Here is a 21,637-nt window from a genome sequence, read left to right as displayed (position 1 = left end):
TGCTGCAGGTACGTGTTTTTGGAGGTCTTGGAGCCCCCTCATAGCGTCAAGATCACTCCTTGGGGTCTATAAGAGTAGCAGCTTCTTGGCTGCTCCAGTGGCCATCCCTGCTGCACACCCCCATGTTGTCCTCTGGCCTGCTGCCTGGTGGCCTGCCCATTGGTGGGCAGCACCTTGGAGGTGGAGCTGGACTTCAAACAAGGCTGCAAAAAACAGCAGAAGCTTCTGCAGGTATGAGGTAAGCATGGTGCTTTACACTTACATGGCACCCCAAAATTCTTGTAGCAGGCACCCTCCAGGGTGTAGGGGGATACCTACTGCCCCCTCAACGACTCTCTGCAAGTCCCTCACAAAACAAAGGAAATTTGGGCTAGGCTCTTCATCTTATAACCTGGAGTGTTTTGCTTTGTGTGCTATTCAGATGAGTAAGCGCTCTGGTTCAAAACTGCATGGTTTGCTCCTGTGTCCTACCTTTTCCTGTCCCACTCTCCCCTTGTGTCACACCTTTTGTAGCCCCCTTTTCCCCCCTCCTTTTTAGGTCCCCTTCTGTTCCTCCTTTCCCCATCCCCCTGTGCTGAGTCTTTCTCACCACCCTGCATCCCTCCTTTTCCAGTCCCTCTCCCCCTGCTTTTCATGTCACACTGTCTCTCTCTGCACAGTCAGAGACCAGAGAACAGAATTAAGACTCAAGATGGAGTCAAGCACCAAGTAACTTTTATTTGCCTGACAGCAAATTTGCAAATGCAAAGGGGGGAGAGAGAAAAAGAAAGGAAAGAAAGAAGAAAGGGTCAGTTGAGATAGCTGCCACCACCACAGACCTGCAGCGTCCTGAAGGCCAACTCATCTTCCACCTCAGTGGGTCCAACGTTGGCAGTCTTTCCTCTTGCATTTGGTCACATTATATATTCATTTCTCTTCTGAGAATCACTTAGCATGTTCTGTGATTAGTTTTGCTTACCCACAGCTTCCACCCAGCAGTGGTGTGCATGCCCAGTACTGTCACTGGAAGGGTTCTGGTGGTCTTCGGGCTGTCTGAACTGTTCTGTCTCCCAGGCCATGGGTTTGAGCACACGTGCAGAGGTTAGGCCAAATTTATTGGAATCAGCTCCACATTCAGGTGTGGAAGAAAGCAGGAAACCTCTGTCTAGTCTTGCGGTCCAATTGATGCTGCATGGCTGTGGCAGTGATGTCAGTTGTTGGCTTTGTGTTCTAGCAACACTGAACCAAAACAAGCAACCAGTCTCTTACACGAAGTTTGCAGAGATGGGGAGTAGCCTCTGGCCTAGTGAGACTAATCAGCAGTGTTGCTTCAGCTAAGATCTCCATGGTGGAATTTTTTACTGCAGGGAAAATATTGTGGGTAGCAGTTGTCATTAAGTGGGTAGCAAAAAAGGTAAAGGCTCTTAAATGACAAGTAACTGAATTTCATTGCTGTTAAAATATGCAGCAGCAGGTTTAGTTGATTAGATGGTGTTGGGTGATAGATTGGACTTGCTGATCTCAAAGGTCTTTTCCAACCTATTCTTTTTTTTACTTTTATTCTCATGCAAGAGTTGGCTTTCCCTCTGAACTTTTATACTTTTGTGTAAAGCTTGAGCAGCCCTTAACTTTCGAATTATTATACTGCATGCACTACTGCTTTGCAACATTCACAGGACTGTGGTGGTGTCAGACGGTTCACTTGCATTTAGCTCCTCAGGGGCCAGGCCTTCCTTTGGGCTGATAGTCTTGGCCAAAGCTGCAATGTTCAGTCCTTGCTGTGAAAGGCAGGAGGTGCTGGCTGGGCAGTTTGCTTTATTTTGTGCCTTTTTGGGGGTGACTCAAAGGGAGTGGGGGGATTGTGGGTGGGCTGGTTCTGCCACGTGGGGCAGGGATTGGGCGACCGGCGCTGCGTCCCGGTGTCCGGCGTCCCGGTGGTGAGGGGCCCGGTCTCAGGGTTCTGGTATCCTGCGGTCCGGTTTCTGGAGGGGCCGGGGCCGTGGGGGCCCGTGGCGCGGTCACGCTCGCGGGTCTGACGTCCCGGTTTCTAGGGGGGGACCTCGGTTTGAGGGCCCTGCTTCGGGAAGGTTTTTTCCCGTGGTTTCAGGCCTCCGCAGGAGGGAGGGCAGGGACCTGGGCTGCGGCGGGTGAGGTTTCTTTGCGGTTGGACTTTGCAGGGGATCGGCACAGCGAGGGGGGTCGGTCGTTCGCAGGGAGCCGGCTAGCGGCTCGGAGCCGGCGCTTCAACTGCCGCCGCTCGGTTTTGACCCCCGGGCAGTGATTAGTGATCGGGAGAACGGGACAAAAGCAAGTCATCAGAACTGCCTCCCATCCCCATCTCAGAGAGCGCCTTGGGGATCATATTATAGTATTGGGATGATGAGTTGAGAGAAGGAAAATCAAAGAAAAAAATGGTTTAAGCTGAATATGCTGCTGTTTGGATCAGGGCTTCACGCCCTACCCCTGTTCCCATATTTCAGGACATATACAAGGAAAAGGCAGACAGGCTGGCATGAGAATATGGGAGAGGTAAAATCAGAGTGGGGGGGCCACCAGGAAATCAGAAGTGGCCTAATCAAGATCCTCAGTGGGACCATCAACAGCTTCAGGGGAGACAGAACATGGGACAAGGAATTGAAGCTGTGCCCAGAAATTTTGATAAAGCCTATAGTGAGCATCAGAGGAAGCCTCCTATGGGGTGGATGCTAGGATTAAAGAGAAGTTTGCAGCTCTATTCTGGAATAGATCCCAGCTCTGCAGCTGGGGTGATACTTCTCAGGATGCAGTTTGTGGCAAAACCATGGGCAGATATTAGAAATTGGAAAAGATTGAGGATTGGCACTACAGAGGTTTAGAGGAATTACTACGTGAAGCTCGGAAGGTGTTTGTAAGGAGGGATGTAGAGAAACAGAAGGCAAAAGCTAGAATGTTGGTAACTGCTGTAAGGGTACTGGTGATTATGGACAGAGAGGGAAAAAAAGGTAGAAGTCTTATATGATAAATTAGCCCTCAATAGTAATATTAATGGAGTCCAGAAGACGATGAGTGATTGGATAAATAAAAGAATGTTGATTGATGCTCTGTTTTAAATTTGCCTGACATGGACAAATAATTTGATCTTTTTGTACATCTATATGGGGTGTTGACCCAGGACTGGACTGGAATTAAAAATCCTGTAGGGCATTGTTCCAAGTTATTAGATTCTGTAAGTAGGTGAGGGCCAATTTGCTTATCAGTGACCTTTACTAGTAGAGGAGGCCCAGAAAGCGGCTTTTTGTTTTGTTCTGGTCTCAGATCCCACCTTTGGGATTCCTGATGTATATGGGACTGAAGCTGGGGGTAAAGTGTTAATAACAACTTGGAAAGGAGAGTCGCTAATTTCCCCCTGGGAAGGATCTTTTCTTGGTTTTGTTAACAACAGATCCAGCTGTCCGTACTGCAGAACAAGGGTGGACACGTGCTTCCTGAGTAAAAGGAGCACTTCAGGAATGTGCCTCTGAACCTGGCTGACTTGCACCTGTAACACCTCTGGTCTGAAGGCTCTGGAACTAGCGAGACAAACCCACCTTTTGAAACATCTGACATTGTGTGACATCGAATCTGCATTGCAAGAAAATACCAAGGATTTCATTCGGTGTATAAAAGATCCTGGGACTTGATGTCATTGGGGATGGGTAAAGTGTAATGGTAAACTGGCTATTTAGAAAAGTGATGGTAAATTTTTCTGCTGCACTACAACGATGTGCTGAGAGTGTGTGTGGTTATAAATGTATGCTGTTGTAGTTCTAATTTGAAGTGATTAGGACAGAGGATTCATCTGTGTTCTTTGTGTTAAAGTACCAAAAACTGTGTTCGGCTAGTGGGACCACAGGGACTGCAATACAGAAAGGACTGCTGGATCCATCCACTGAATGGACTGAGGTACCCCAAATGGAGGACATAAAGATGAGTTCCAGTATCAGAATAGGAGTGGTAATGGTCCTTGCCTGAAAATATCACAAACTAGAAAGAGGTCGGGGTTCGAAATTGGTACAACCTCCCTGGACAAGGGAAGGAGACACGGTCCGAGCAGAGCATTGGTGGGATTGAAGGAGGCAAGGCCGGGTAGACCTCTGTAATTGCCACAAAGAAGATCTAGAACCATGGCTGTGGGCAGCAACCCCATAGGCCACGTGAGTGGAGTTGCAAGTCAAACCAGACTCCTAATTCCCAGGATTAACCACTCAGAGGGAGAAAGGTGTCACCCAGGTATTGGTATATATAGCATAGCCACTCACTGTGTATGGCACCTATTAAAGTAAAAGAGGAAATACTTTCAGGCAAGGAACATCAGTTGTTATCCCATTCCCTTTACCAGGAAGTTGAAATTGGGAATCCTTTTGCTTGTTGTAGAATTGTTGCCAAGTTAGGTTATTATGGCTCAAGCCAAATGTAGTAGAAAGAAGGGGAGGGATTGTGAGAAACTGGTTATAATATTTGGCTTTCGCAAGGGGGATTACTGGGGAGCGTGGGGCTGGATCGTTGGGCTGATGGTCTGTATTGTGTGGGGTATTGGGAGGGAAAGGGGAGGTGCCAACAGGTCTAAAGACTGGCCAGGTCAAAAGTGCAGGTTTGGTCTGTCCTGATGGAGAGGGGTGGGAGCGTGCTGGGGAATACATGAATATGTACGCTTTAATATATGAATATGTCTGTTTGCCGTCTCTATCAGCTCACCTCGTGTTGTGGGGGTGCGGCTCTAGCAAGCTCGCTCTGCGCCCAGTGCTGTGTTGCCTTTATTTTATAATAAACTGGTTATAAGTTTTCAGCAGTGAGTTCGTTTCTCACGGTCTCCAGAAGCTTTCCATCAGAGGGAAGTTGCTCATCAGCTTGTCTGCAGGTGAGTGTTTTATAGAATAATAGAATCGTTTGGGTTGGAAAAGGCCTTTCAGATTCCGCAGTCCCAACAGCTCACAAACTGCCAAGTCTCATCCCAATCTCTTTGTCTCTTAAGCATCTGCAGGGATGGGGATTCAACCACTTCCCTGGGGAAACTATTCCAGTCTTTTGAGAAGCTTTCAGTGAAGAAGCTTCTTTAACAGGCAACCTAAACATCCTCTGATACAACTTGAGGCCATTTCCTCACATTGGGGGGGGGGGGGCAATGAACACCAGAGTGAGCCCCCCCGATGCTGGGAGACCCCAAAATCTAAGATCCTGCAATTCCACTGAAGACACCAGATGAAGGGGGGACCATCAAAGGGTTTAAGTGAGGAGAGCAATAGACAGAAGAGATGGGTGATTGCCAGTGCTAAATGCGCTGACTGCAAAGTGGTCTCGGGGCTGTCAGCCCTGGGAGCCCTGCTCGGAGAGGCAGAGCTCTGTGTCTCCTGCGCGGCGGCGTTTGGATCAATACATCATTAATATTGTTATTGCCTCCCCGCCTCCGCCTTTGGCCGCAGGGGGCCAGGGTGCTGCTGGGACAGGACAGCTCCAAGGCAGGACAGCCCCAGGCGCGGCAGGGGGCCGGGGGCACAGCCGGGCGGGGGAGGCAGGGGCGGCCCTGCGGTGTGCCGAGCGGCTGCGAGAGCTCTGAGGGACGGGGAAGAGCGCTGGGGGGGCGGCTCGGAGCCGGGGCCGCTGTGAGCACCGCGGCGGGGCCGGGGCCGGGGTCTGTGCGCCCCGGGGCTCCCCGCCCCAGCGCTCTGCCGCACCGCAGCGCTCGGCGCCGGCCGCTGCCCCTCCGGCCCGGGCTCGGTGCGAGACCTGCAAGGGGCAGAGGCGCTCGGCTCTGCCGCCAGAGCTCAACCCCAGCCTGCGGCCGCGGAGTGCGGAGGCGGCGCTGGGGCAGAGCTCCGGCGCTGAGCTCTGGCAAGCACCGCGGAGCGCCCTGAGGCAGGGCCCGGGCAGGTGCGGGAGAGGGAGCGGGGGGGGCTCGAGCAGGGGGGGCCTGGGGCGGCCGAGAGGGACGTTTTAAATTCCCTTCTGTAACTGTGAGGTCTCTCCTGGGCCGCTCAGAACACTACAGATGGAGATACAGTTCATAGAGGGAGCAGCAGGGGTGCCCGAAGGCTCTCTGGGGTGCGCGCCAGCGCCGGCGGAGGAGACTGAGCGCCCTGGGGCGCGGGGCGGGGCCGGGGGCGGGGCCTGGGCTCCTCCCAGGGCTTCAGCGCGAGAATTCGAGCGGCCAGAGGCGCCCGGCCCGGGCGGGACCGGCCCCGGCCAGAGGCGCCGCTGAACTTGGGAGTCGCTCTCGGAGGGCAGCTGTGGCAGCGCTCCGGCGGATGGAGACCTGGCAGGCGCCTCAGGGGGGCTCTGGCGGATCCGCGAGGGACAGGAGCCCAGGTGCGAGCGGGGACAGGGAGGGCTGGCCCGGGGAGACCTGCGGGAGCTTAGAGCCTGAGGCGCTCGCCGTGCAGCTTCAACCGCCCGTCGGTGCAGATGTCCTCAGTGCAATGAACACGAGGGGGGGCTGCCAGGGCGGCTCGGAGGGCATTCCAGCGGCTGGGGGAGTTCCGGCTCTGCGGGGAAGGCTGAGCCGAGGCGCCGGTAGACGGGCTGGGTGCGAGGACGGCTCCCGAAGCGCAGGGGCAGCGCTGGGGCAGCGCGGGGGGTGGCGGAGCGCTGAAGGCAGCGCTGAGGTGCGTGAGAGGGAACGGGGCTGGGCTGGGGCAGAGCTGCAGCAGCTGAAGGGAGGAGTTTGTGTAGGCAGTGTCTGAGGTGCTGTCATCTCCAGCCCGGAACATACACGTGTTTGTATTGGTTTTAATAAAAGGACATTAAGGGTGGCCGGGCTGGGGGGGGCTGTGTCTGTGAGCGCCACAGAAGGCGCCGCGGCGGGGGGGGGCTGTGGGGTGTTGGGGGCTGTGAGCGCCCTGAGGGTTCCCGCGCGGCGGCTTTCCCGCCCTGCCCGCGCCACAGGCACCAGCGCGCGCTGTTCCCGCGCGGCCGCCGCCTGAGGCAAGGGGAGGCGCCTGGCTGTGGGGACTGTGAGCGCCCGGAGGGTCCCGGCCTCACCTGTGCGCCCTTCCCGCCAGAGGGGCCGGCGCGCGCCGCGCGCCTCAGGAGCTGCCGGGGCGGGAACGGGAAGCGGCCGGCGCGGCCCGGGGCAGGGCCGGGCCGGGCCGCAGCCCGCAGCTGCGCTGGGGTTGGGGTGTGGGAGGATCCGCTCCTGGGGCAGAGCTGCGGATGCCGGAGGGCAGGGCAGGCAGCGCAGGGGCTTGGGCAGGTTCGTGAGGGCGCAGGGTGAGACCGGCTGGGGGCAGGGGAATCAGCTCGGGGACAATTTCTGTTTCGTTAAAACCTGAGGCACTTCCCTCTGTAGCTCAGCACCTCCTGAGTGTGCCTCTGCTGTTTGCTCCTTCAGGCAGAACGAGGCTCTGCAGGGAGCAGACTCGGGGACAGAGAAGTGACGTTTGGGCAAAGAGACTGAGAGGATCTGTGGGGCAGAAAATGCAAACAGAGAAAGCCCTGAGGTAAGCAAGAGCAGAGGTGACATCCTGGAGGGAAAACATGGAGGCAGTTTATACAGGATAAAAGCCAAAGCTTTCGGAGGGAAAAGCTGAGGCAATGTGCTGGGGGCAGAGCGGGCATGGAGGGAACCTGAGGCAACCCACAGGGAGAAGGTGAAAATTGTCCTGAGAAAACCTGAGCAAAGAAGAGGGGACACAGGAAGCAGCTTGGAGGGAAGACTTAAGGCAAATATCTGTGAGACAAGATACAGAAACGAACAGGAAAGTTAATCTATGGGAGACAAAAACGAGGATTTGAGAGGGAAAATCACAGCTTATTTAGGAGGGAGAGTGAGGGGGAGGAAAGGCATGGGAGGGAAGAGCTGAGGAAAGGTGGAAGGAGGAAAGGGGATGTTTGGGAGGGAAACAGGCGATTTTGGACGGGAGGAAGGGAAATTATGCCTGGAATTGAGAAGGAAATCTGTAGGGCAGAGGATGAAAATGTTGAAAATAGAAGCTAAGATAATGCAAGGAGAGAAAGGACATTTTAAACATAAAACCCTGTAGTGATGGAGGAGCAGTGATACCTTTTCCCCTTGGGCGGGGAGGAATTGGCACTGCTGAGGCCTAACTCTGTCCTCCTTCCTCAGAGGCAGCTGGCACAGAGCCCCACTATGGAGCGGCGAGGCAAGGTGCGGGGGGGCGAAAGGAGCTGAGAAGAGGAGGAGCACCGGGCTGAACAGCTGGACATGAGCAAGGCGCCCTGGGCAATGAGACCTCCCTCTCAATTTGGCTGTGGTAACACAAGATCTTTGCCAGCACCGTTAGGGTGCCCTGGTTGGCTTTGTGCTGGGCGACCTCCCTGTAAGCAGGGCTCGGTCTTTGCTTTTGCTGTTGTAGGCGTTTTGCCACCTAGCTCCTTGGCTGCACGGAGACTGGCAACCCTGTAAGGAGGGTCCGAGCCGGCGTCTCGGCCCGTATGGGGGGAAGTGTAGCTGCCTGGACCCCAGCCCCCCCTGTAAGCAGGGGAGGGCCCTTTAAACAGTTTCTCGGCTGCTGGCGGCCTGGCCAGCGTGACGCCCTGTACTTGGGGCATGTCACAACGATTGGCATCCTGAGGCCCCTCTACCTGCATGCATCCCCGGGGGGGCCAGGTCTGACCCTCTGCTCTCCTGCTCAGGGTTAAGGATGCTTGCCCCACCAGTGGCTGCCCAGAGCTTGCTCCCTCTCTTGGGAAGGGCTGTGTGTGTGGCCCCTCTTGCCTCTGTGTGCCTGAGTCTGCTTGTCCTTTAGGTCCCTTAGAAAAGGCTGTAGCTTAGCTTAGGCTTCCCAGGAGGGAAAGAGGGGCTCTGGGCGGTTCCACGGCAGTCTCCTTGGAGGCCTCGAGTGGGGTGGGAGCTCGGCTTGCCCCTCCTTTGATTGGATGGACACAGCGAAGCCGCTTAAGTCGTCTTGCGGCAAGGTGACCCCCCTGTAGTTCAGGGCCTGGGTCTCTGCCTTCATGGCAGCCTGTTCCCTTGGCACCCTGTCAGCTTAACAGCCCCGCACTCGGGGCCTGTGTGACGAGTTATGGAGCCTTCTGTGCCGTTCTGTCCCCTTCTGTCCCCAGCAGCAGCAGCCCAAGGTCCCTGTAAGCAGGGCTGGGGAGGCTGCTTTTGGCAGCTAACAGGAACAAACCCTTAGAGGGTTGAGGTCAGTCCCTGGGCTCCTGAAGAGGTGGTGTTGTGCTGCAGCCAGGAGGGCCGGCCTGTAAGTGGGCGCAGGCCAGAGCCCGTGGCTCTCCGTGGGGCTTTTTGGGAGTGCCGGGCCGAGAGCGACCGCCCTGTAGGCAGGGAAGTGTGTTGCCGGTGTCCGGCGGGAGGTTCAAGGAGGGACCCCCCCTGTAATCAGGGCGGGTAGATCTGGTCCCGGCCTTTCAGAGGCATGGGGCCAGGGAGTGTGTGGGGCTTATCTTAGCGTGTTGTTCCCCCCCGCCCCACCCCGTCTTCGGGGCTGGGGCCACAGCCCCCCGGCCTTTGGCCGTGATGCCCCACTGCCTGGCTGCTGTCTTCCTGTAGCTGCGGGGCCAGGCCAAGCTCTCAGCTCCCTGGGTTTCGACCCGCCCGTAAGAGGGGTCGGGGTCCGAGTGCCTTTGCGCTCAGCTGGCAGCCTGTGTGGGGCACCCCCCCCGGCTAGCGGGGTGTGGGTCAAGATGCCCCTGAAGCGGAGAGAAGGAGCCTCCGTGGGCCTTTTGGGACCAGGGCCGCCCTGTAAGTCAGGGCCCGGTCAGTGCCCTGGCATCCCGGGCGCTTTGAAATGCCAGCGGCGGCTCCAGCCCCCTGTAAGCAGGGTCGTGCAGCCGCTCTGGCCGCTGCGTTGCATGCCCAGCTCCATTGCCCAGGGCGTCTGCTGCGGCGCCCGTCTGCGGTCCCGACCGGAAGTGTGCCGTGCGCCGCTTGGGTGAGTCGAGCGAAAGCGGGAAGACTTTGCAGAGCTGGGGGTGTCTGCGGGCGGGTAGCTGGCCGGGGGGTGCCCATGGGGAGCTGCCTGCGGGGCTGGAGGCTTCCCTCTTTCCCTCGGGCGGGGAGCAACTGGCACTACTGAGGCCTAACTCTGTCCTCCTTCCTTGGCAGTGGCTGGCACAGAAGGAAGAAGAGGCCCGCTGCGGAGCGGCGAGGCAACATACGGCGGAGGCAAGAGGCGGCGAGGCAACATACGGCGGAGGCAAGAGGCGCGAGGCAAGAGGAGCGGCGTCCGGCTGAAGAGCAGGACAGGAGAAAGGCGCCCTGGGCAATGAGACCTCCCTCTCAATTTGGCTGTGGTAACACAAGAATCTTTGCCAGCACCGTTAGGGTGCCCTGGTTGGCTTTGTGCTGGGCGACCTCCCTGTAAGCAGGGCTCGGTCTTTGCTTTTGCTGTTGTAGGCATTTTGCCACCTAGCTCCTTGGCTGCACGGAGACTGGCAACCCTGTAAGGAGGGTCCGAGCCGGCGTCTCGGCCCGTATGGGGGGAAGTGTAGCTGCCTGGACCCCAGCCCCCCCTGTAAGCAGGGGAGGGCCCTTTAAACAGTTTCTCGGCTGCTGGCGGCCTGGCCAGCGTGACGCCCTGTACTTGGGGCATGTCACAACGATTGGCATCCTGAGGCCCCTCTACCTGCATGCATCCCCGGGGGGGCCAGGTCTGACCCTCTGCTCTCCTGCTCAGGGTTAAGGATGCCTGCCCCACCAGTGGCTGCCCAGAGCTTGCTCCCTCTCTTGGGAAGGGCTGTGTGTGTGGCCCCTCTTGCCTCTGTGTGCCTGAGTCTGCTTGTCCTTTAGGTCCCTTAGAAAAGGCTGTAGCTTAGCTTAGGCTTCCCAGGAGGGAAAGAGGGGCTCTGGGCGGTTCCACGGCAGTCTCCTTGGAGGCCTCGAGTGGGGTGGGAGCTCGGCTTGCCCCTCCTTTGATTGGATGGACACAGCGAAGCCGCTTAAGTCGTCTTGCGGCAAGGTGACCCCCCTGTAGTTCAGGGCCTGGGTCTCTGCCTTCATGGCAGCCTGTTCCCTTGGCACCCTGTCAGCTTAACAGCCCCGCACTCGGGGCCTGTGTGACGAGTTATGGAGCCTTCTGTGCCGTTCTGTCCCCTTCTGTCCCCAGCAGCAGCCCAAGGTCCCTGTAAGCAGGGCTGGGGAGGCTGCTTTTGGCAGCTAACAGGAACAAACCCTTAGAGGGTTGAGGTCAGTCCCTGGGCTCCTGAAGAGGTGGTGTTGTGCTGCAGCCAGGAGGGCCGGCCTGTAAGTGGGCGCAGGCCAGAGCCCGTGGCTCTCCGTGGGGCTTTTTGGGAGTGCCGGGCCGAGAGCGACCGCCCTGTAGGCAGGGAAGTGTGTTGCCGGTGTCCGGCGGGAGGTTCAAGGAGGGACCCCCCCTGTAATCAGGGCGGGTAGATCTGGTCCCGGCCTTTCAGAGGCATGGGGCCAGGGAGTATGTGGGGCTTATCTTAGCGTGTTGTTCCCCCCCGCCCCACCCCGTCTTCGGGGCTGGGGCCACAGCCCCCCGGCCTTTGGCCGTGATGCCCCACTGCCTGGCTGCTGTCTTCCTGTAGCTGCGGGGCCAGGCCAAGCTCTCAGCTCCCTGGGTTTCGACCCGCCCGTAAGAGGGGTCGGGGTCCGAGTGCCTTTGCGCTCAGCTGGCAGCCTGTGTGGGGCACCCCCCCCGGCTAGCGGGGTGTGGGTCAAGATGCCCCTGAAGCGGAGAGAAGGAGCCTCCGTGGGCCTTTTGGGACCAGGGCCGCCCTGTAAGTCAGGGCCCGGTCAGTGCCCTGGCATCCCGGGCGCTTTGAAATGCCAGCGGCGGCTCCAGCCCCCTGTAAGCAGGGTCGTGCAGCCGCTCTGGCCGCTGCGTTGCATGCCCAGCTCCATTGCCCAGGGCGTCTGCTGCGGCGCCCGTCTGCGGTCCCGACCGGAAGTGTGCCGTGCACCGCTTGGGTGAGTCGAGCGAAAGCGGGAAGACTTTGCAGAGCTGGGGGTGTCTGCGGGCGGGTAGCTGGCCGGGGGGTGCCCATGGGGAGCTGCCTGCGGGGCTGGAGGCTTCCCTCTTTCCCTCGGGCGGGGAGCAACTGGCACTACTGAGGCCTAACTCTGTCCTCCTTCCTTGGCAGTGGCTGGCACAGAAGGAAGAAGAGGCCCGCTGCGGAGCGGCGAGGCAACATACGGCGGAGGCAAGAGGCGGCGAGGCAACATACGGCGGAGGCAAGAGGCGGCGAGGCAAGAGGAGCGGCGTCCGGCTGAAGAGCAGGACAGGAGAAAGGCGCCCTGGGCAATGAGACCTCCCTCTCAATTTGGCTGTGGTAACACAAGATCTTTGCCAGCACCGTTAGGGTGCCCTGGTTGGCTTTGTGCTGGGCGACCTCCCTGTAAGCAGGGCTCGGTCTTTGCTTTTGCTGTTGTAGGCGTTTTGCCACCTAGCTCCTTGGCTGCACGGAGACTGACAACCCTGTAAGGAGGGTCCGAGCCGGCGTCTCGGCCCGTATGGGGGGAAGTGTAGCTGCCTGGACCCCAGCCCCCCCTGTAAGCAGGGGAGAGCCCTTTAAACAGTTTCTCGGCTGCTGGCGGCCTGGCCAGCGTGACGCCCTGTACTTGGGGCATGTCACAACGATTGGCATCCTGAGGCCCCTCTACCTGCATGCATCCCCGGGGGGGCCAGGTCTGACCCTCTGCTCTCCTGCTCAGGGTTAAGGATGCCTGCCCCACCAGTGGCTGCCCAGAGCTTGCTCCCTCTCTTGGGAAGGGCTGTGTGTGTGGCCCCTCTTGCCTCTGTGTGCCTGAGTCTGCTTGTCCTTTAGGTCCCTTAGAAAAGGCTGTAGCTTAGCTTAGGCTTCCCAGGAGGGAAAGAGGGGCTCTGGGCGGTTCCACGGCAGTCTCCTTGGAGGCCTCGAGTGGGGTGGGAGCTCGGCTTGCCCCTCCTTTGATTGGATGGACACAGCGAAGCCGCTTAAGTCGTCTTGCGGCAAGGTGACCCCCCTGTAGTTCAGGGCCTGGGTCTCTGCCTTCATGGCAGCCTGTTCCCTTGGCACCCTGTCAGCTTAACAGCCCCGCACTCGGGGCCTGTGTGACGAGTTATGGAGCCTTCTGTGCCGTTCTGTCCCCTTCTGTCCCCAGCAGCAGCAGCCCAAGGTCCCTGTAAGCAGGGCTGGGGAGGCTGCTTTTGGCAGCTAACAGGAACAAACCCTTAGAGGGTTGAGGTCAGTCCCTGGGCTCCTGAAGAGGTGGTGTTGTGCTGCAGCCAGGAGGGCCGGCCTGTAAGTGGGCGCAGGCCAGAGCCCGTGGCTCTCCGTGGGGCTTTTTGGGAGTGCCGGGCCGAGAGCGACCGCCCTGTAGGCAGGGAAGTGTGTTGCCGGTGTCCGGCGGGAGGTTCAAGGAGGGACCCCCCCTGTAATCAGGGCGGGTAGATCTGGTCCCGGCCTTTCAGAGGCATGGGGCCAGGGAGTGTGTGGGGCTTATCTTAGCGTGTTGTTCCCCCCTGCCCCACCCCGTCTTCGGGGCTGGGGCCACAGCCCCCCGGCCTTTGGCCGTGATGCCCCACTGCCTGGCTGCTGTCTTCCTGTAGCTGCGGGGCCAGGCCAAGCTCTCAGCTCCCTGGGTTTCGACCCGCCCGTAAGAGGGGTCGGGGTCCGAGTGCCTTTGCGCTCAGCTGGCAGCCTGTGTGGGGCACCCCCCCCGGCTAGCGGGGTGTGGGTCAAGATGCCCCTGAAGCGGAGAGAAGGAGCCTCCGTGGGCCTTTTGGGACCAGGGCCGCCCTGTAAGTCAGGGCCCGGTCAGTGCCCTGGCATCCCGGGCGCTTTGAAATGCCAGCGGCGGCTCCAGCCCCCTGTAAGCAGGGTCGTGCAGCCGCTCTGGCCGCTGCGTTGCATGCCCAGCTCCATTGCCCAGGGCGTCTGCTGCGGCGCCCGTCTGCGGTCCCGACCGGAAGTGTGCCGTGCGCCGCTTGGGTGAGTCGAGCGAAAGCGGGAAGACTTTGCAGAGCTGGGGGTGTCTGCGGGCGGGTAGCTGGCCGGGGGGTGCCCATGGGGAGCTGCCTGCGGGGCTGGAGGCTTCCCTCTTTCCCTCGGGCGGGGAGCAACTGGCACTACTGAGGCCTAACTCTGTCCTCCTTCCTTGGCAGTGGCTGGCACAGAAGGAAGAAGAGGCCCGCTGCGGAGCGGCGAGGCAACATACGGCGGAGGCAAGAGGCGGCGAGGCAACATACGGCGGAGGCAAGAGGCGGCGAGGCAAGAGGAGCGGCGTCCGGCTGAAGAGCAGGACAGGAGAAAGGCGCCCTGGGCAATGAGACCTCCCTCTCAATTTGGCTGTGGTAACACAAGATCTTTGCCAGCACCGTTAGGGTGCCCTGGTTGGCTTTGTGCTGGGCGACCTCCCTGTAAGCAGGGCTCGGTCTTTGCTTTTGCTGTTGTAGGCGTTTTGCCACCTAGCTCCTTGGCTGCACGGAGACTGGCAACCCTGTAAGGAGGGTCCGAGCCGGCGTCTCGGCCCGTATGGGGGGAAGTGTAGCTGCCTGGACCCCAGCCCCCCCTGTAAGCAGGGGAGGGCCCTTTAAACAGTTTCTCGGCTGCTGGCGGCCTGGCCAGCGTGACGCCCTGTACTTGGGGCATGTCACAACGATTGGCATCCTGAGGCCCCTCTACCTGCATGCATCCCCGGGGGGGCCAGGTCTGACCCTCTGCTCTCCTGCTCAGGGTTAAGGATGCCTGCCCCACCAGTGGCTGCCCAGAGCTTGCTCCCTCTCTTGGGAAGGGCTGTGTGTGTGGCCCCTCTTGCCTCTGTGTGCCTGAGTCTGCTTGTCCTTTAGGTCCCTTAGAAAAGGCTGTAGCTTAGCTTAGGCTTCCCAGGAGGGAAAGAGGGGCTCTGGGCGGTTCCACGGCAGTCTCCTTGGAGGCCTCGAGTGGGGTGGGAGCTCGGCTTGCCCCTCCTTTGATTGGATGGACACAGCGAAGCCGCTTAAGTCGTCTTGCGGCAAGGTGACCCCCCTGTAGTTCAGGGCCTGGGTCTCTGCCTTCATGGCAGCCTGTTCCCTTGGCACCCTGTCAGCTTAACAGCCCCGCACTCGGGGCCTGTGTGACGAGTTATGGAGCCTTCTGTGCCGTTCTGTCCCCTTCTGTCCCCAGCAGCAGCAGCCCAAGGTCCCTGTAAGCAGGGCTGGGGAGGCTGCTTTTGGCAGCTAACAGGAACAAACCCTTAGAGGGTTGAGGTCAGTCCCTGGGCTCCTGAAGAGGTGGTGTTGTGCTGCAGCCAGGAGGGCCGGCCTGTAAGTGGGCGCAGGCCAGAGCCCGTGGCTCTCCGTGGGGCTTTTTGGGAGTGCCGGGCCGAGAGCGACCGCCCTGTAGGCAGGGAAGTGTGTTGCCGGTGTCCGGCGGGAGGTTCAAGGAGGGACCCCCCCTGTAATCAGGGCGGGTAGATCTGGTCCCGGCCTTTCAGAGGCATGGGGCCAGGGAGTGTGTGGGGCTTATCTTAGCGTGTTGTTCCCCCCCGCCCCACCCCGTCTTCGGGGCTGGGGCCACAGCCCCCCGGCCTTTGGCCGTGATGCCCCACTGCCTGGCTGCTGTCTTCCTGTAGCTGCGGGGCCAGGCCAAGCTCTCAGCTCCCTGGGTTTCGACCCGCCCGTAAGAGGGGTCGGGGTCCGAGTGCCTTTGCGCTCAGCTGGCAGCCTGTGTGGGGCACCCCCCCCGGCTAGCGGGGTGTGGGTCAAGATGCCCCTGAAGCGGAGAGAAGGAGCCTCCGTGGGCCTTTTGGGACCAGGGCCGCCCTGTAAGTCAGGGCCCGGTCAGTGCCCTGGCATCCCGGGCGCTTTGAAATGCCAGCGGCGGCTCCAGCCCCCTGTAAGCAGGGTCGTGCAGCCGCTCTGGCCGCTGCGTTGCATGCCCAGCTCCATTGCCCAGGGCGTCTGCTGCGGCGCCCGTCTGCGGTCCCGACCGGAAGTGTGCCGTGCGCCGCTTGGGTGAGTCGAGCGAAAGCGGGAAGACTTTGCAGAGCTGGGGGTGTCTGCGGGCGGGTAGCTGGCCGGGGGGTGCCCATGGGGAGCTGCCTGCGGGGCTGGAGGCTTCCCTCTTTCCCTCGGGCGGGGAGCAACTGGCACTACTGAGGCCTAACTCTGTCCTCCTTCCTTGGCAGTGGCTGGCACAGAAGGAAGAAGAGGCCCGCTGCGGAGCGGCGAGGCAACATATGGCGGAGGCAAGAGGCGGCGAGGCAACATACGGCGGAGGCAAGAGGCGGCGAGGCAAGAGGAGCGGCGTCCGGCTGAAGAGCAGGACAGGAGAAAGGCGCCCTGGGCAATGAGACCTCCCTCTCAATTTGGCTGTGGTAACACAAGATCTTTGCCAGCACCGTTAGGGTGCCCTGGTTGGCTTTGTGCTGGGCGACCTCCCTGTAAGCAGGGCTCGGTCTTTGCTTTTGCTGTTGTAGGCGTTTTGCCACCTAGCTCCTTGGCTGCACGGAGACTGGCAACCCTGTAAGGAGGGTCCGAGCCGGCGTCTCGGCCCGTATGGGGGGAAGTGTAGCTGCCTGGACCCCAGCCCCCCCTGTAAGCAGGGGAGGGCCCTTTAAACAGTTTCTCGGCTGCTGGCGGCCTGGCCAGCGTGACGCCCTGTACTTGGGGCATGTCACAACGATTGGCATCCTGAGGCCCCTCTACCTGCATGCATCCCCGGGGGGGCCAGGTCTGACCCTCTGCTCTCCTGCTCGGGGTTAAGGATGCCTGCCCCACCAGTGGCTGCCCAGAGCTTGCTCCCTCTCTTGGGAAGGGCTGTGTGTGTGGCCCCTCTTGCCTCTGTGTGCCTGAGTCTGCTTGTCCTTTAGGTCCCTTAGAAAAGGCTGTAGCTTAGCTTAGGCTTCCCAGGAGGGAAAGAGGGGCTCTGGGCGGTTCCACGGCAGTCTCCTTGGAGGCCTCGAGTGGGGTGGGAGCTCGGCTTGCCCCTCCTTTGATTGGATGGACACAGCGAAGCCGCTTAAGTCGTCTTGCGGCAAGGTGACCCCCCTGTAGTTCAGGGCCTGGGTCTCTGCCTTCATGGCAGCCTGTTCCCTTGGCACCCTGTCAGCTTAACAGCCCCGCACTCGGGGCCTGTGTGACGAGTTATGGAGCCTTCTGTGCCGTTCTGTCCCCTTCTGTCCCCAGCAGCAGCAGCCCAAGGTCCCTGTAAGCAGGGCTGGGGAGGCTGCTTTTGGCAGCTAACAGGAACAAACCCTTAGAGGGTTGAGGTCAGTCCCTGGGCTCCTGAAGAGGTGGTGTTGTGCTGCAGCCAGGAGGGCCGGCCCGTAAGTGGGCGCAGGCCAGAGCCCGTGGCTCTCCGTGGGGCTTTTTGGGAGTGCCGGGCCGAGAGCGACCGCCCTGTAGGCAGGGAAGTGTGTTGCCGGTGTCCGGCGGGAGGTTCAAGGAGGGACCCCCCCTGTAATCAGGGCGGGTAGATCTGGTCCCGGCCTTTCAGAGGCATGGGGCCAGGGAGTGTGTGGGGCTTATCTTAGCGTGTTGTTCCCCCCCGCCCCACCCCGTCTTCGGGGCTGGGGCCACAGCCCCCCGGCCTTTGGCCGTGATGCCCCACTGCCTGGCTGCTGTCTTCCTGTAGCTGCGGGGCCAGGCCAAGCTCTCAGCTCCCTGGGTTTCGACCCGCCCGTAAGAGGGGTCGGGGTCCGAGTGCCTTTGCGCTCAGCTGGCAGCCTGTGTGGGGCACCCCCCCCGGCTAGCGGGGTGTGGGTCAAGATGCCCCTGAAGCGGAGAGAAGGAGCCTCCGTGGGCCTTTTGGGACCAGGGCCGCCCTGTAAGTCAGGGCCCGGTCAGTGCCCTGGCATCCCGGGCGCTTTGAAATGCCAGCGGCGGCTCCAGCCCCCTGTAAGCAGGGTCGTGCAGCCGCTCTGGCCGCTGCGTTGCATGCCCAGCTCCATTGCCCAGGGCGTCTGCTGCGGCGCCCGTCTGCGGTCCCGACCGGAAGTGTGCCGTGCGCCGCTTGGGTGAGTCGAGCGAAAGCGGGAAGACTTTGCAGAGCTGGGGGTGTCTGCGGGCGGGTAGCTGGCCGGGGGGTGCCCATGGGGAGCTGCCTGCGGGGCTGGAGGCATCCCTCTTTCCCTCGGGCGGGGAGCAGCTGGCACTTCTGAGGCCTTGTTTTGTCCTTTTGGCAATCTTTGTCAAGGCAGACAGAACGTAGCACTGCTGTGTATCATAATTTCTTGTCCTGCTCCTTCAGATATTCTTCATGTGGAAAGCACTCTCAGACTATCCTTTAGTCGCCACAAGCTGTATCCAAGGCCTGCCTCAGCTGATTTTTTGCCTGTTTATGTCTCCTGGCATAATGAGCTGCAGTCCTGTTGTGCAAGAATCCCGTCCTTCTTCCATGTGGATTGTCACTTGCACTAGTGCAAAATGGTTGAGGTACCACGCAGCTCTTACTGTGTCCGTTTGAAGTCCATTTTGCTTCGATTCTGGACAGCTTTTCTGTGCTCAGGGTGAACATGCCACAGGTGTAAGGGTGAATTTGTGTTCCCAGTGATCCTCTTCTTTGGGAGAGAATAATTTTTGTTCTGTTGCTCTTATGTGATGTCTCCGTGCTTTTAATGAGTTGGAAGGAAATTTTAAGTGGTATGGAAGCAGTATTCAGCAGGGACACTAAGGACCAGTTTTCAGTTAGTCCACGTGCCAGGCAATCAGGTGAGAGGGCAGACTCAAATCAAACTCTCCAAAGCTTCTCATCATGTCTTCACATGGAGCAACTGCTCCTTCCCTTGCAGGCATCCTGGCTTGTTTCTAGGCTTAAGCATCTGTTGTGGACGTTCTTTGCACTTTTTAACCCTCCTAAACACCGGGGGGATTCTTCAGGGAACAGTTTAGCTCAATCACAGCACTTATTTGTCTGTAAAATTTTGCCAGTTCTTCTGTAATAAAAAGGTTTTTATTTCTGCTGTAGCTTGCAAGCTGGTGACCACCGTGGGAGCACCGCTCTGTTGTTCACAGAGTGTTTTGTTGTTGCAAACTTGGGACAAATGTGAGATTTAGGTGAGTTACTTTCTTTAGAAGTGTCTGCTCAGCCATCCTCTTCCTGGATCTCTTGGACAGGAGAAAGGTTTGTCTCTCTCTGTTTGCAGTGCCCTGATGAGGACTTGTGCCAACACAGGCTCAGAAAGCTGAAACCACCGAAGGGTTTAGTGGATGAGAGCAAAGCTCAGCCAGTTGCTGAAGGTGGAAACCTTACCCAGAAGGCTGTCCCCAGCTCGGGGTGATAAAAAGAACAGGAGCGTAGCTGCTCAGCTTTCTTTCCTTCTGTGATGCCACGTGGGGGTGGTAAGGGTGCAGCAGAGGAGCAGTGAGGGAGGGGTGGGGGCAGTCTCCCACAAAGGCTGCTTGCAGACCTGAATGTTTGAAATGCCAGAACGTTCTTGGAGGGGAGGGAAAGCCCTGGGAAAGTGTGAGTGTGAGATGTTCCAGCAGAGGAAAAGCGGTGCTGTTTAGCAGGAGATTGCAGGACAGTGATTTGTATGCAGCAAGGCTTTGACCTGACTCCCCCTGGATCTCTGTTATCTTGAAATGCTTCCAGAATAGAAAAGCACAGCCTGAGCAGGCCACAGAGGGTTTGAACTGGAAATAGAAATATCAACTGTGTCTCTCTCAATTAAAACTTTGTGTGTGCTTGTGGTGTGTTGTTTTTTATTGGAATGGAAAAAGCCTGGAAGGGAGCTCAGCAAAGCTGCTCCCCAGGCAGAGGTGGAGGACCTGCCCCAGACCTGCTGTGTTGGGAGTCTGTTACAGGGGTCTGCTGTTATTTAAAGTGGGCCTTGGGGGGTATGAAAAGGGAATTTGGGGGTATCTGAATGGTTCTGAGGGCCTCTGCAGGGTCCTGATGGAGACTGGGGGGAGGTGGTGGGGTTTAGGGTCAGGCATCTCTGTGGGGTTCCAGGTTTTGGGGTCTTGCAGGAGCTGGGGAGGTCTCACTCTGGGTTTTAGTGTACCTGCAGCCCTGGGAGGCCCCAGCTTCGGCTCCCCCTGCATCTAAAGGTAAGCTAGGTGCACCTCCAGGGCTTCAGATTGTGACAAAAGGGGTCTGGGGACATGTGAACGGGACTGGGGGTACCAAGGCGGTTCTGATCTCACCAAGGTGCTGGCTGGGCAGTTTGCTTTATTTTGTGACATTTTTGGGGGTGAATCAAAGGGAGTGGGGGGATTGTGGGTGGGCTGGTTCTGCCACGTGGGGCAGGGGGCTGCTGCAGCAGAGGAGCAGGTGAGCGAGGGCTGGGGGCCCCCCCCTAAAGTGCTGAAAATTCTCCGAGGGGACCACACTATCTTTAAAAGTGTAAGTACTGGGGTGAGGCGAGGCGGAGGCAAACCTCTGGTTTGCAGCTGGAGAGGGAGGGCTTGGAGTGACTGGTGCGTAAGAAAGCTTTGGAAACGACCCCTGTCTGCCCTCTCTGCTTCTAAAAGGCTTTTAGCATTGGAAAATAAAACCCACGTGGGGGCCCGGCTGCTGCCCACGCCCAGGGAGGTGCTCAGTGCTGCCACCCGGTGTGTAATGGCCGGCAGTGCAGCCGTGCCGCGGCGTGTGCCGCCCCGGGGGAGCTCAATGCTGCCACCCGGTGTGTAACGGCCGGCAGTGCAGCCGTGCCACGGCGTGTGCCGCCCCGGGGGAGCTAATTTCTGCAGCCTAACTGCGCTGAATGCTCGAAAATTCTTAGGGGAAGAGCGGAGAGCTTGACTCGAGCGTCGCTATGGATCCAGCGCCTGCGCCCTAGCCCGGCTCTGCTCGCGCCAGGGGGGCAGCGTCCCGGTGGTCGCTATGGATACGGCGCCTGCGCCCTAGCCTGGCTCTGCTGGCGCCACAGGGGCAGCGTCCCGGTGGTCGCTATGGATACGGCGCCTGCGCCCTAGCCCGGCTCCGCTCGCGCCAGAGGGGCAGCGTCCCGGTGGTCGCTATGGATACGGCGCCTGCGCCCTAGCCCGGCTCTGCTCGCACCAGAGGGGCAGCGTTCCGGTGGTCGCTATGGATACGGCGCCTGCGCCGCAGCGGGTCCGGTCCCGCGCACGCGCCCTCCTCGCGGGCTTCGCCCCGCTTTTCTGGCCGGGGGGGCGGGCGCCGCGCTGAGCAGCTTTGGAGCCGGAGCGGTTGCGGAGAGCCCTGATTCGGCGCCTGACGCCGTTCTGTGCCCCAGGGTGCCTGCGAACCGCCGTCCTTTGGCGGGGCAAGGGGTGCTGGCGCATTCGGGGAGCTCGCAGTGCGGTTTCCGGTGTCGCTGCCGGCCCGGGACTCCCAGGTGTGTTCCTTCCGGCGTCTGAAGGTGGTCTGGGGCCATCGGCAGGGCTTTTGGGGGTGACGGAGGAGGTCTGGGGACACCTAAGAGGGTCTGGGGATATGTAAAGTTCTGGTGGGGCCATCTGAAAGGGTCAAGGGTCGTGGAGAGGCAGCTGGGCACCTCCGACGGACCCTTTGGGAGGTCTCTGCAGGCTCCCGTGGGAGCTGGGGGTGTCTCGGGGTGGGTTTGGGTTTGTGCTGCAAACAGCGTTGATAATGACTTAGAGAAAGACACACAAGAGACTCAGTAAGTCTCTTGTATCGTGCTTCTATTCTGGCGCCTGACACAGGTAGGATCATTTCAAAAGAGCTGTGTGTCTTCAGAGAGGTTTGGGCAAACTTTTATACAAAAAGTTATCTGTCTATAATGACAGAGGTCCAGATGCTGCCTATCTATACAAAGCTTATCTCTCTAAAAGAGCAGAAGTACACATATCATGCAGGTGTCCTTTGTCTTATC

At 59.3% G+C, this 21,637-nt stretch overlaps 2 long non-coding RNA genes across 4 annotated transcripts; both read left to right on the top strand.

Moving 5' to 3' along the window:
• The first annotated feature begins 1,863 nt into the window (after positions 1-1,863).
• Positions 1,864-8,394, top strand: LOC137457573 (uncharacterized). Of its 2 annotated transcripts, none has more exons than XR_010991323.1 (3): positions 1,864-4,855; positions 7,322-7,430; positions 8,057-8,394. It is a non-coding gene; the product is annotated as an uncharacterized lncRNA (long non-coding RNA). The 2 variants fall into 2 exon arrangements; XR_010991324.1 differs by lacking the exon at positions 1,864-4,855 and adding an exon at positions 5,905-6,300.
• A 7,413-nt stretch (positions 8,395-15,807) lies between these two features.
• Positions 15,808-19,525, top strand: LOC137457576 (uncharacterized). 2 transcript variants are annotated; one of them, XR_010991326.1, is made up of 3 exons: positions 15,808-15,851; positions 16,025-16,213; positions 18,805-19,525. It is a non-coding gene; the product is annotated as an uncharacterized lncRNA (long non-coding RNA). The 2 variants fall into 2 exon arrangements; XR_010991327.1 differs by lacking the exons at positions 15,808-15,851; positions 16,025-16,213 and adding an exon at positions 17,083-17,854.
• The last annotated feature ends 2,112 nt before the right edge of the window (positions 19,526-21,637 follow it).

The sequence above is a fragment of the Melanerpes formicivorus genome, unplaced genomic scaffold, assembly GCF_026170545.1.
Source record: "Melanerpes formicivorus ecotype bairdi unplaced genomic scaffold, bMelFor1.0.p_v2 SCAF_183, whole genome shotgun sequence".
Taxonomy (NCBI): domain Eukaryota; kingdom Metazoa; phylum Chordata; class Aves; order Piciformes; family Picidae; genus Melanerpes; species Melanerpes formicivorus.
The sequence above is the reverse complement of the archived record's forward strand: the minus strand, read 5'-3'. Positions and strand labels throughout refer to the sequence as shown.